The following is a 12,512-nucleotide window of genomic DNA, read 5'->3' as shown; positions in this document are numbered from 1 at the left end:
TATATCAAAAATCTCTGCTTTAGGGTCCTGGAAACGATGCAGGTTACTAATAATTTTTAGGCGCCAAAATATGTTACCCATACAAGCCCTCGAAGCTGGTGGCGTAAGCGCCCCGCCTAGTTTAACGCGATGGGCCTGCAGAGTGCCTGCGCTGTGAATGGAAGATGGCATCATACCGTGGTTTTAGCAATTCCTAGGGCCACTCTATAAGCGCTCGAACGGAACAATATATGCGCGACGCAGTCGGCTTCACTCTGTGTTTGTAGCGTTTTGGATACTTATATAGATTACATGTCATGGCCTGAAAGAACGAGAAATCCCGTCATGCACCGTTTCGAACGGAGGTCTGTGCGTGTGACGCATCGTTCCACGCGATCAGTGGAGGCTCGCGGAGATGGCGGATATATATGAGGCGGGAGCGGCGCCAGCAAAGGTCGGCCGTATGCGTACAATTTCTCCATTGGCATGGGAGCAGACGCTGAGCCATCGCACGTTGTGGAAATCGCCCACTCAGTGACAGTGACACAGAGATGCTGTGTGCAAGCGGACCCGCTAGTAATAATAATTGCTGCTGCTCGTCGTATCGTTTGAAGCCGAGCATAAATGTCCCGAAATTTTTCTACAATTTCTGCAAATATAATTCTCGTATTGAGAAATTATTGCGTTCATTTCCGCAACCTTAAAACCTGTTTATTCGCTTTTCAATCAAGTTGCTTCTAATTTCGGCAAACGTGCCCTTTTGTTTTTTCGTCATGCTTAATTGGGCACCCGATACGAATTAAGCTAGCCGCGCTTGAGGTAAATATATGTTTTATTAAAACGTAACCCGACCCAAAACCATCCCGTGAACATCAAGAAGTCTATTCTTGAAAAATATGCGCGCTATTGGCTTCGTGCTTCAGCTTCATCTTGAGTTACATCATGCTTCACGAAGCAACATGCTTCAGCTTGCCCACTTACAAGTATTAAGTATATACTTAGTTGCTTATTGACTTCTTTCGTTTCCCGTCACACTTCATTAATACCGTTTCTTGGGCTAGTTCACTCTAAGAAAAAAGGGTGTGCGAAAGGGGTAAAAAGGGCATAGCATGGACATTTACCCCCTTTAGAAGGCCTTGGGGGTAACTTTGCACCTGCTGGAAGCAGGTCCCTATTCACTTAGCCCCTCTTAGAAAACTTGCACCCTACTGCAACCCTACTTACCCTCTCTACCAGCGTTTGTGTGTTTGTGTGTGTGTTCGTGCCCCTTAAACAGCGGGGTTTTTAGTTTGGGCACAAGTCACGATGGGGCGCTCGTGCAGCATTCTGTCCCATCATGTCTCGTTCCTCGCTTTCAGAGAGGGGACGCCTTTTGTGCCACCTTCGCCACCGTTTTTCTCGCGCGGCGTTTGGGTCCCTCTCCATGTTTACTCTCCCCAGTCAGGAACTGCAAGCTGCAGGTGTGTCCTGGTTTCTATGGGGTGACGTCATGCCTGCAAAACTGCTTCTAAATTGTAATGAAACAGCCGATACTTTTGTTTTGCTTGTGGGAGTAATGCTCTGGCAGTGCACAGCCTGTTTCAGGCTTATAGTGGAGCCACTCCGACTGCATAGCGAACTGTCACGGGCCGTTCTGCAAACGTATTTCCTAAGCTGCTCAAATGAAAGAAAAGGCACAGTATCTGTCACACTTCTTGGTAGAATCCTGAACCACACCGTAAGGGGAAGCTTATGAAGCTTCGAAGGAATGTGGAATAAAAGAAAAGAGAGAAAGAGGTGCCGGTTGTGCTCAGCAACAAAATTATGCACATATTTGATTTTACCTGAAGCGCGTACAGCTCGTTCGGTCGAAAAGGCATCGCCATTGCCATGGTCGTCGCCGAAACTCGCAACTCGTGGAAAAATATATGCTCTGATGTATATTAAAATCTTGATAACATCGATTCCTTATACAGCTTTCAGGGTGGTGTCATACCCTTTTCGTGTCACATTTAGCATCCATCTGCTAGTCATGATGGTTAGTTTGCGACAGAGATGGAACCAACGAGATATGTACAGCTGCCGAAATCTTAAATGACGATCGTGACGGCAGTACTTTCTGTGATTCTGAGCGTTACAGAGCAGCTAACCTGCGAACAGTCAAGTATAAGAAATGGCTCACCAAGCTCTTGCGTAATCTTGATCATCTGGCAAGTATTGTCCTTATTAAGGCGCAGGAGCATAGAAAAGGAGGTCGTCATGCGCAAGCCAGTTAAAGATTTGAGCGGCTCTACCTCCGGTTTTATGCCTTTCATTTTAAAGTTCGCCGTTCACCGAGAAGTGAGGCAGATACAACATCTTCCGTTCCTCCAAACAAAGCAAACTAAAGGCGTTAATCACATTCCCAGACTCTGCGTCTCTTAACGGCAAGAATTTGCGGAATCAAAACGCCGTGTTAAAGGCGCTATCGCGTCTACAGCTTTGGTGTCATGCTGGCTTCAAATTATTTAATTTTATAGCGTTAACTAGAGGCAGGCTGGTGGGCAGCTGAAAGCTGTGACACTCGAGGACAAATTTTATCAAAAGTTGTTTCTTTCGACTCGTTTTTGTTGAATGCGACCAGCTACACTGAAAATGAGGATTTCTTCACCCTCATTTACCGTGCCGCAGAAAGTATGCCAGTCTGACATTCTTAGTTTACAAATGGGCAAACACATACGTATGTATTATATATATATATATATATATATATATATATATATATGTATTATATGTATATTATATATATATATATATATATATATATATATATATATATATATATATATATATATATATATATATATGTATTATATGTATATTATATATATATATATATATATATATATATATATATATATATGCTTAAACTGAACATTAAAAAGACAAAGATCATGGCGTCTTCCCCTATCAAATCCTGGAGCATCAAGGGACAAGAAGTGGAAGCTGTGACAGATTTTCTCTTCTTGGGCTCCAAGATTACCCCGGAAGGAGACTGCAGCCATGAAATTAGGAGACGCCTGCGTCTGGGCAAGAGAGCCATGGCTAGCCTTGACCGCCTAGTAAAGAGCAGAGACATTACACTGCCAATCAAGATCCGTATAACTCGTGCTATGGTCTTTCCAGTTGTGATGTATGGATGCGTGAGTTGGACTGTGAAGAAGGCTGACCGCCGAAGAATTGACGCGTTTGAATTGTGGTGCTGGAGACTCTTGAGAGGTCCTTGGACGGGCAGAAGATCAAATCAGTCGATATTGTCGACCATAAACCCTGACTGCTCATTGGAGGGTCAAATTCTAAAGTTAAAGCTCAGCTACTTTGGTCATCTGATGAGAAGAGAGGAGTCGCTGGAGAAAGATTTGATGTTGGGAAAGGTTGAGGGTCACGGGAGAAGGGGTAGGCAGCGAACGCGATGGTTGGATGGAATCCTCGAGGCGCTGCAGATGAAGTTATGTGATGTTAGGAAGATAGTGGGAGACCGGAAAGCGTGGCGTAATATGGTCCATATATATATATATATATAGCTCAAATTTCGGGCAAAATGGCATTTTTTCAATGGTATGGTTCTTGCCTGATTCGATCAGAAGTAGAATGTTCCCATAATATGCGGCGAGGCAAGTACGCCTAACAACTTTAATATTAAAAATACTAACGGCAAAATGCCATTTCTGTGCGAAATTTGAGCTGCGAGGATTTTGTGGTTTAGCTTGGAGGATCATTCTACAGCGCGCTGGTAATTGTGCAATGCCCTGCATATTCGTGGGTCTCCTCTTTTAGAGAGTTTTCATCTTTCTGAAAACGAACTACCTGCCTGTCTGCCCTATAAATGCACTTTTTAACGGGCCATCGGAATGCGGTGAATAACTCGTCTTGCCTCGACCAAGGTTTTCATTTGCTTGATCTTACTGTTCTACACACATGCTCCCTTCTTCGTTCCTTTTTTTTTTTTCAGTTTTCAAAAACAGGCTAATCAGTTTGGAAAGGGAAGAAAACAGAATGCGTACACCGTGTCGTCGTGCTCTGTATTAATATTGCAGGAGACGTTATTTTTGCATATCATTCATAACTTTTTCATTCGTTCCGACTTCAGCAGGTTCTTTTAATTTTAAGGTGTACAAACTGCCCCAAGCGCTAGCTCTATTGTTCTTAGTTTACCAGGGCTCCTTTTTTTCGCAGTGCTTCGGCGTGTTTCGTACTTGCTGCACCAGGCTGTCGGGTGGTTCCAATCGCCGCTTCTCGGGCGCTTTTGTGATGAAACACGACGCATGCATGTTTTCCGCCACGCCGCACACCAGACACTTCGCGTTTTTCAATGCAGCACACACGTGTTTGCAGCAGCATTGTGCGACACGATGCCTTCGAGCATAAGTTGAGTGGAAAACTTACAAAAGACCAGCTAGCTGGCTGCGGAGCCACGTACAGCCTGTGATACTTGCACGTGGTCACTTATCCTTTCTAGCTCCGAGAATTCAGGAAACGGGGCATTGATTCCTTCGCTCGCCGTATGACACAGCGCAAAGGTGACGCACGCTCTTTTGTCCTGATAAGCTTGCCCCTCCAGTGAACATCAGAATTTTGGACACTGAATCTCAAGGGCCAATGATGGAGGTGGGGTAAGGAACAATCAGAAGAACCTGCTGCTCCCCGGAACTCTTTTCTTCACAGCATGAAGTCATTTTTCGCCGGACTTTCGGAAACCAGTTTGGCTCTAGCTTCCAGAGTGCCTAGGCGGGGTACACAAGCCTTCATTGTGAACAGGTCCCAGGGAGCCCAAAATGCGTGCCTCTTTTCGACGGCGAGCACATGGTGGCTCTGGACACATACTCTTCTCAAGGCTCCGTGGGGTCACGAGTCATTCCAGCAGAAGCGATGTCCTGTTCGGACGCGGAAGCATCGAGCGGTCTCAGTCTTATGCCTATGGGCTGCACTGCCCTTGAGTTGTAAATATTTGTATCATACTCAACATGCAAATAGATATGTGCGAGCAAAGTCCTTCGTTGTCACTGCAGGGAACTACCCCCTGTAAAGACGTAATCTTAAATTAACTGACGCGGCAGAATTCTGTTAAGGGCACAGCTCACGACGACTCTGCAATCAGCGACGACGTGGAGCTTGGACAAAGCAAGAAGTACACATCTTCTAGTGCTGCAACAGTCTTGGGCTGCGCAAAAGCAGCAGCGGAGGAGAGATCACGTTAGCAGATTCGCTGGGCCAGCGTTGAGAACAAGTATGGACTTGAAAGGTTGCTGCTGCTGCGGTGGCGCCGTGTCACAAAGACCAGCTTCGGACTTCATTACGCATGCCAATGATGGGCGACAGCAGGTGCGGCGGCAGCGGTCAACGTAAACCGGCGCATGGTGCTTGTAAGTTCCATTTTTCAAACTTTTTCTGCCCTTATTGTGTGTTTAAGTCGGTACTCGTTTAATCAGCATGCGTCGCAATAGTGAGAACAATGTTGAGTCCGAGGTTCGAGTGGTCCCAATCTCTATGATCAGCAGGCGTGACTGCATTTGAGTGACCACCCATACGTATAGCATGTATTTCAGCGAAGGTGAACCAGAAGTTTTAAAACTGCTTTTTGTGATATTGAGGTGGTTTCAAATTGCAATTGTTTACATCAGGATACAGGTTAATCAAGCTAATTTGGTGGTTAACTAAACCTTTATGCATGTTTATATATGTTGTGCTCCGAAATAAAATTTCAGTTATTGAGCGCCTGTGTCCGTCCATCCTTCTGTGTGTTTCCTTGTCGTTCCTTGCACTCTTATTTAGGCATACCGAAGTTTGGTCTAGTCTTGGGACATGTCCTTCAGAGTTATCTGGCGTTGAGAGCTTGCGTTGTTGATTGCTGTATCATATCCGTTCTCCTACAGTAAAACAGCTTAACAGAATCATGCACACAGCTTTGAACTTCAGGCCAGTTCGCGCCGCTTAATTTCATGTCTCATAATGGACATTTTTGCAGTAGCTTCCTGCGATTGCACAAAGCCCCCACATCTACCATTTTTGATGGCCATGCTTGCGAAAACGGAGGAGTTTTCCGAGCGTGATTTTTCACGAACGTCTCCTCAGTTATCAACGCCCTGGCCTGCTGCACAATAATGGACATTTTCTCAGCTGCGCACCCTTCTTGTGACCGCCAGGTGAAATACCCTTGACCAGACGGCTTACTGAGGTTCCCTCGCATATTTCCAGCAAACATTTTTTCACAATAGTTGAGTGGGTTTATTTTCTGAGCAGTAGTTGAATGCTGGGCTGTCATGTATGAAGCAGGTCAAGCGCAGGGGGAAGGTATATCAGGGTGTGTCCACAGATGCCTCAAGCATATCATTACAAATGCTAGCTGAAAGTAGCCCAGCACTTGTATATACTGCTTGGAAAACAGGCCGGCACCACTACTGCGAAAGCATTTGTGCAGAAAAAATAGGAGCGATCCTCGGTAACTCGCCCCGTCAGATGTTCCTCGCTTGGCAGCCACAAGAAGGGTGCGGTGCTGGAAAAATGTTCTCCATGCAAGAGAAAGCGGTTGCTGTATTTGCAGCCGCGACGTGGTTCCAACACGCTTCCATTTTTTTTTTTTTTTTTTGCCACGCCGCTGCAGTTTGGTCGCCGAGATGTTTCCATCGCTTGCATGTGTATACATTGTGAATGTATCTATTCCCTCCACATCTCATTTTTCTCTCGTTTTTCTCTCACACAGGTTCCCTCGGAGTATGGATTCAACCACGACGATGACAAAAGACTGCTCGGTTATCCTGCCATTTTCAAACGCAATAAAAAGTAAACCCTGCCTTCCGTTCTCATGTACTAATATCGGTGTGCAAACTGCACCCTGAATGGCTACATGGCCCGTCACAAATATGTCGCTCTAGCACGAAGAAACCAACATTGCGGAAGCGAGGGCGTCTGTGACCGGCTGACGAAGACATCATACATCTTTTCACCAAACGTTTTATTCTGTATAGGGCGTATGTTAAGGCTGTCTAATGTTGCAGCGGAGGCAGCATTGCCCCGCATATGCCAAACGGAGTCGCTTGCGTTGCAAATAAAGAAAATATGTCTCGTATCGCTTCGATAGCGGCGATGTCTTGTGACTGACTGCACAATCAGTCGAAGTGTGGTTGTTTTCAAATTACCAGCGTACCAGTGTGCGCCTAGACTATATTTAGAAGGGTGCAAACATACCCTTCGAAGGAAAAGAACATTATCTTAAATGGGTGTAAAAAACGCTATAATATGAATTTATTTTATTCCTCGGGGCGGTAATATTACCCTTCCAAACGAAGCATAGATATGAACGTAAAAGTGCAAAGTTACGCCCATTCACAGGGTGCAAAGATGCACTTACGGGGTGCTGTAGTAAGCTCATTACGCTGGCATAAATGCAGACCCTGTGAGGGCAAGTTTACGCCTTATGATTAAGCATAAACTTATTCCAGCTGGGAGCAAACATGCACCCGATTTTAGAGCATATTTTTGCACTTTCATGGCCTAACCTTTAGTCCTTCTGAGAAAGGGTAACGTTACTCCCCAGAAGCATATACTTGCACTTCACCATATGGCATAACGTTAGCCTCGTTGTAGCGTAAACTTTACACCACACACACTTAAGCCCCCGTCGAGGGTGTAACTTTGCACCCAAAGGGGCTCCCCAGTGCGTCAGTGGACTTACCCCCCTAAAGGGGTAAGATCACACCTTTTTTTCTTAGAGTGTTGGTTCATATTTGTACTGTGAAAACATGCGCCGAAATAAACACACTACAAGAAAGAAGACGGGACAAAGGCGTGCGCCGAAATAAACACACCACAAGAAAGAAGACGGGACAAAGGCGCTACAAAGGCGCTAATGTCCAGTCTTTGTCCCGCCTTTGTCCCGTCTTCTTTCTTGTGGTGTGTTTATTTCGGCGCATGTTTTCACAGTCCCGTCACACTTACCAGTAAACCGAACACTTCATATATTTATTTTCCATGATCTCGAATTCGTTTGCCTCACTGTTCGCGGTATGCACGAAGCCAATGAACTTACATGGTCCTGCACTGCTTTTCATGACGTTAAATTCCTGCTCCCTGTTTTTTCTCTCTCGCTCTCTTTCACGCGTACATTGCATGACAGTTATAATTACAAATATTTTGTTAAGAGAACCTCATTCGCGCAAATTGCGCCCCTCTCTTTGCTTTCCATCGTTTTGTTTCTCAAAATAAGCCCGCGGCACGCTTGGGAGCGGTGGGGTAGAAAAGGGGGCTGTTTTCAAGCGCGACCCGGCCAAATGTCAGTCAATAAGATAAGAACTCCTTTTACAATTGTTCCAGCTATGGCGCTTGGAAACATACCGCTCAAACAAAAAGCCCTATAGTTTCGTTTTCGCTGACCTTGCACGTCTCTTCGGCATCATCGCAGTAGCAACAACCGGAATCACCTTCGTCGCTGACGGCTTCGCAACCAGACGATTATTCATTCCCGCTTCGTCTGGCTTGTCGCCGACGCCTCCCCGTCTTCTGCCTATTGCGTACTGTGATCCAATAGTTGCAGACGTTTCCGCTGGGGATGATTACTGTAACCTTATCACCGCGCATTTCGCATACAGGTTCGTCTTTACTCGCTTACAAGAAACTGTGTGATTTGTGTGTCCTTTGCGTAGAAGAAATATATAAAATTACTTGGATTAAACGTTCCAGGTGTTGACACGCTTTCCCTTCTTCTAAGACGAGTTCGACAGAATGCAACTTTTTTAGTTCCTGCTTTCGCGCAGCCTTTCGCTTAGTTCGTTTGCACTAACATCAAGCAATCTCCGCGTGGCATGTTGACTTCTTTTATTTCTATAATTCTCGCTCGTGCAGCACATACATACATACATATGATCTTTCATTGTACCCGGTCTTAATATAACAGCAGAATTTTATGGTATGTTTCTGTGATGTCACTTTTAATATATGTTATATATGATACTTCCTGTAAATGATTCGACAACTTTTTTTTAGTTTAATTCAGTCAGGACGCTGGGCGAATTTTTATAGATGATGTTTTTTATCTTTTTATGTTTTCGTTTGCTATTTTCTTGCTGCAACACAGACGGCCATAAACAACCTGCCATAAGCTAAACTGCCGGCTATAAACAACCGACAGTTGTTTGGTTTGCGTCTCGAGAAGCCGACTTACATAAAGACATAGAAAGCAACGCATAGGCTAAACGTGCCAAATATTTAGAGAATCGCCGCTGTTCATTCTCCGTTTCTCTGTCATCTCAGTTATAGCACTTGCTCAACTAAATAGAGAAAGTATAAAAAGCGGCCACTTGAAGACTGAGACATGCATCGCTGCCAGTGTGGCAGTTCAAGGTCGTTTCACGCCTGTAAAAGCGCGCATCATGTCAAGTAAGCCAACATTTCCTACCTACGCGTGTAGGTTATAAATATGTGAATCACCGATAAGGGACATTCCTGAGGCCTCTTAACTGGCTGTCGACGAAACATCAAGGACATAAGATTGCCTTACGAAATATGCGAGGCAACGCCTGCCAACTCGGCTATGTCACGTGGTCTCGTGACGTTATACAACCCGCTGACCAATCAGTGCAGATCCATGTCACTTGTCAACTGCCTGCCAGAGCCATGTCCGTAATATTTCGCTGACAACGCTGTCGCCAGAGAATGGTGCCTTTAATACTCTATCGGGTTAATAATATTGCAGCCCATTCATCAAAATTAATAGCAAAACCCTGGATTATTTGACAAGGCGCGATACTGCCGAAGCGCATCCCTGTAATCTGATAATTCTAACTAAAGAGGTAGTGAGCCCTACAACTAACTGGCTCCCGGCCAGAATAACTGAAATGAACGAAATCGCCGCGTTGGAACAATATTTCTCGATTACGGATGGTGAAACTTCTCAAGCAATTAAGGCACTCAAAGCCTTTTTTTTTTTTTTCGGCAATAGAAAGCAAATCGAAAAAGATTCACGCACCGGTGCAGGAATTTAACCCCTATGTACTCTCGTGACTACATATGTTTTCACCAAACTGCTCTACCAGTGCAGGTAAAAGCCAGAGATTCGCCTCGCTGTGCACGTTTGACCTTCAAGCACGACCAAGGCCAAACCAAGTGCACACCCCCAAGACTTAATTGCAGCAATTAAGTGTAAAGTAGATGAGGGTAGTATATATGCCTTAATAATAATAAGAGCTAATAAAGATCGAATATCCAGTCGTGGCTTGCTCGCGATGTGACGTCAGCCCTTGTCGAGCCTTTGAAGAGATGACTGGGACAAAGACATACGCACCAAACAGATAATTTTAATGTGCAACATCATTTCTCCAGGTACAAATATTCTCCCCATTCGTAGTTGTTCCGAAATACCACCACACTGAAAATACGCTAGCCTCATAAAGAAAAAAAAAAAAAAAAAAAAAAAAAACAGACCACACTCCTGTAGCAGGGCCCCGTCGCACCCCACTGTCACCTCTTGAGCGCCATTTTCTCTCAAAGCATACCTAACGGACCTCCATGGGGCACCAGGTTTGTCTAGTATCAAAATCGTGACGCAATCGTTTTCGTGCGCCGTTCCAGGTGATGTCAGATCATATCGCTGCGTAATTGGCGTGTATCTGCTGGTCTACTTAAACGATAGGGATTCGAACCGACTTACGGGCCTCCAACTGTATGCTCCAATAATCTCACTACGCAACGTGACCAGCGAGCGTCGCTGACATGGTTGTCTACATTACCTGCTACTGACAACGGGCGCAGTAAGCAGGGTCACCGCCAAGCACCTTTTTGTAGAAATTTCCGCAAGACCGACACTTAGGAGTCCTTCGTCTTGGTTCACTCGCAACTCCGCTTGGCTGCGGACTCTCGAATGCGTTCGCTTCCCAGGGGAAACTGTTGCCGCAGTAAGATTCACAAACAGTTGGGTCTCCGCCCGATACAACTCTGTAGAACTTTCCGCAGCGACCGCAATTAGGTGTCCGCGTCGTCTTCGGGCTGCTATCCAGGAGGGATGACGTGAAACAGACATATTGACAGGACTTGCACATTGTAGGATTCCCGCCCGGCACTATTTTGTAGAATGTTCCGCAGCGGCCACAGTTCGGTGTCCTTTGTATAGTTGCGGAATGCTGAACAAAAATAAGGACTCCCAGCTGGTGTACTGACAAGATGTACACACCGAGGGGTCTCAACCAGGCACTGCTATGTAAAACTCGCACCGACCACACTTCGGTGTTCTTTGCGTTTGTGGGCTGCCCGAAAATGAGGTGCAGATGGCGTATAGTAAAGTGAAACGTAGGTCCCAGTCAATCTTCTTTAGAAGACTGTACATTTCCCCCCTTTTATAGTAAAGACAGTCTGGCCACGGTGACGTACTTTCAACAAATTGACATCGCTGCAGGTGTGTTTACTCGGATCGGGAGACAAATTTCGCTTTACTGAAAACGTTTTTTTTTTCGTGGCTTTACCACTATGCTCACCTGCATGAGAAGAAGCCAACTTTACGTAGTCTTTAGAATAGACAGGAAAAGCACTCATGGGGGAGGGAAGAGGTAAAGCTGACTGCAAATATGGAGGGAAAGCGACGCGGCCCATTCAGAAAGCAAAAGTGCAGCAAGAAATAGGGAAGGGAAGAAATAGCTGAACATTCGCAGCACGAGGCATTGTGGCAAGTGGAGGCGTGGCATGTGCTGCCTTGCGGTGCTTGCCTGTCACCACATTTCTCATCTACCATCTCCTAAACCGGGAGATGATGCAGTGTTCATGCAAAGCTTTGGTTTTCACGAGGTCCAGTTCAGTTGTACTCATAGCCACGCTGCCTTCATGCTTAATTACTCCGGCAAGATGCAAACAGAAAAATCTTACGACTGCAAAAAAGTAAAATTGCACACAGAAACGGTAAGAGAGGGGTAGAAGGCATTTTAGAGTGTATTTTTCATCAAGCAACAAGACGTATTTAGCAGGTAGCCATTTATTCAATGTCAACCCTAACCCCTGATATAGTAAGACCCTGATATAGTGGATTTTTGTCGGTCCGAGTGACATTATTATAAAGGGGTTCTACTGTAGAGCCTATGGAGCTTATGAAGACACTAACTTCCAGTGCATCTCCTTTCGCTTCAGCGCAAACTCATCTTCCAGCACTCCGCACTTCATCTTTCAAAATAGCTGTCACTGTATGCGATGCCAAGCAAGAGCTATTCAGGTCTTTGAAAGCCAGTCGGCCTTCTCGTGACGCAAGGGGACATTTTGAGAGTAGTTGTTGGCAATAAAAATGCGAAACAATGTGCACCACAAGGAACAGCAGAAGCAGTCACGCGGTCTCCACTGGGTAACAGAATTGGCTTGTTTCTTTCAGCATTTCTCTCCACAGCAGATACTTTCTTACACTACCACGTATATTTTTGTCTTCTGAAGGTTGTTTGAACTTTGCTGATATAACTATTGTGCAGCTGTTTGTCTTGCTCTGTGCTGAGCCATTTATAGTAATAATCAATTCTACAATGACATTTCTTTAAAGCTATTCTTCCCAT

This window comes from Amblyomma maculatum, chromosome 8 (genome assembly GCF_055883805.1).
Source record: "Amblyomma maculatum isolate TAMU_Amacu chromosome 8, ASM5588380v1, whole genome shotgun sequence".
NCBI lineage: Eukaryota > Metazoa > Arthropoda > Arachnida > Ixodida > Ixodidae > Amblyomma > Amblyomma maculatum.
Note: the sequence above shows the minus strand (reverse complement) of the source record.